General features: G+C 33.2%; 1 pseudogene; it reads right to left on the minus strand.

Moving 5' to 3' along the window:
* On the minus strand, window positions 1-775 carry LOC102881729 (annotated as a pseudogene).
* Window positions 776-2,682: the final 1,907 nt, after the last annotated feature.

Here is a 2,682-nt window from a genome sequence, read left to right on the forward strand (position 1 = left end):
TATATTTTAATGAGAACATTTTCTCATTAAATAAAATGATTTGCACTTTTTAATCTGAAACTGCTCTGGCATTAGGACTTAATTGCATCCTGGTCCACAGTGCTTAGATGTTATAGCACTGCTAACTTCCCAGAGCTCTTGAGGCTCATATGGGCTATGTCCTCCTCTGCTGGAAGTCCTTGGTGCAGCCTCAGGGACTTGATTCTTATCAAATGTTTAATCACTTTCAGTTTTGCATTCACTGAAGGGATGTTCTATGAATTTAAGGAGTATGCGCTTTTTCTAATCCAAGCATCTTTATTATATCTTTTCCCCAGTATGGACATTTTTTTTGTACTTTTTATTCTGGTAACAATGTACAAATTATGAGGATACTGTGGATCCCCACCATATTTTTCATGATATGCAGGTGAAGGCCGAAACACTTTATTAGGAATTCTTGACTTGGTAAATTTGTGATGAATCCAATCTGTGCAAAGGAGAGACCCCACACCTTTTGTTACAGTATGTGGTCTGCCTGGGGACCTCTGAACTATTGAGCACAAAATCATCACTGTGAGTGTCATGACTGTCTACTGTAAAGGTAGCAATTGCTAAATGTTGTTTCGCATATTAAGTTTTTTCAAGAAATTGGCAAACTCTTTTCCAGAGTGGCTACAACATTCCCACCAAATATGTATAAGTGATCCAGTTTTTCTGCAGCTCCACCAGAGTTCAGTGTTCTCACTATTTTTAATTTTAACCATCTTGATAGATGTGTAGTGATAGCTCATGGTAGTTATAATTTGCATTTCTATAATGTCTAATAATGTTGAATATCTTTCCATGGGCTCATCAGTCATTTGTATGTCTTCTTTGGAGAAGTGTCTATTCAACTCCTTTGTCCATTTTAAAATTGAGTTGCTTGCTTTTTGTTGAGTTGTAAGAGTTCTTTATATATTCCAGATATCAACCCCTTACCAGATACATTATTTTGCAAACATTTTCTCTTATTTTGTGGATTGCCTTTTCATTCTGTTAATAGTGACCTTTGATGCACAAAGGTTTTTAATTTTGATGAAGTTCAACTTATCTATTTTTTCTTTTGTTTTTCTTTTGGGATCATATCCAATAAGTCATTGCAAAATCCAATGTTATAAATCTGCCCCCTTGTTTTATTCTAGGAGTTTTATAGTTTTAACTCTTACATTTTGTCTTTAATCCACTTTGAATTTATTTTTACATATAGTACAAGTGCTTAACTTCATTCTTATTATTTTTTATATTATTATAAATAAGATTTTTTTAAAATTTCCTTTTTAGATTGTTCATTGTTAGTGTAAATACATGCAACTAATTTTGCATGATGATTTGTATCTGGTGACTTTACTGAATTTATTACTGAATTCTAAGGTTGTTTTTATTTGTAAATATTTAGGGTTTTCTACATACATTATCTTTAAACAGAACTAATTTTACTTCTTCTTAACTTGAATGCCTTTTATTTCTTTTTTTAGCATAATTGCTATGAATAAAACAGATTAGAATTTCCAATATTATGTTGAACAGAAGTGGTAAAAGTGGGTATCCTTGTCTTGTTCCTGGTGTTAGAGGAAAAGCTTTTAGTTTTTCACCGTTAAGTGTGATGTTAGCTATGGATTTATTTTTATATATGGGTTTATGTCGAGGTGATTTCCTTCTATTCTTAGTTTGTTGAAATTTTATTTTATTTTTTAACCATGAGAAGGTATTGAATTTTGTCAAATGCTTTTTCTGCCTTAATTGTGATCCCTCCCAACTCCACAATTCTGTTAATGTATTGTGTTACTTTGATTGATATTTATATGTGACCCATCCTTGCATTCTAGAAATAATCCACCTTGGTCATGGTATTTAATCCTTTTAATGTACTATTGAATTTTGTTTGCTGGTATTTTGTTGCAGATTTTTAAAATAAATATTCATCAGGGATACTGGCCTTTAGTTTTATTTTCTTGTGTCTTTGTCTGGTTTGGTATCAGGGTAAGGCTAACCAGATAGAATGAATTTTGAAGTCTTCCCTTCTCTTCAGTTTTTGGAAGAATCCAAAGATATTGGTGTTAACTTTATATATTTGATAGAATTCATCAGTGAAACCATCTGGCCTAGGGCTTTTCTTTTCTTCATGGGAAGTTTTGATTACTGATTCAATCTCTTTATTAGTTATAGACAGTCATGGGGTGAATTGTGTCCCTCCAAAAGTCATATGTTGAGACCCCAACTCCCAACACCTGAGAATGTTACTTAATTTGGACATAGGGCCTTTAAACTAGTAATTAAGTTAAAAGGGGGGTTTAGGGTGAGCTCTAGTCCAATAGAACTGTTGTCTTTTTAAGAAGAGATCAGGACATATACAGAGACACCACATATGTGCATCCATAAAGAAAAGACCATGTGTGGACACAGTAAGAAGGTAGCCATCTGCGATCCAGGAGAGATACCCCAGAAAAGAACAAAACCTGCTAACACCTGGGTCTTGGACTTGAAAAAGTTTCTGTCGTTTAAGCCACCCAGTCTATGGTATTTTGTTATGGCAACCCTAGCAAATTAATAGGTAGGTCTATTCAGATTTCCTGTTTCTTCATGATTCAATGTTGAAATGTTGTATGTTTCTGGGACTTCATTTATTTCATCTAGTTAGTTGATTTATTGGTATAAAATTTT

Source organism: Pteropus alecto, unplaced genomic scaffold (genome assembly GCF_000325575.1).
Source record: "Pteropus alecto unplaced genomic scaffold, ASM32557v1 scaffold24, whole genome shotgun sequence".
Lineage (NCBI taxonomy): Eukaryota > Metazoa > Chordata > Mammalia > Chiroptera > Pteropodidae > Pteropus > Pteropus alecto.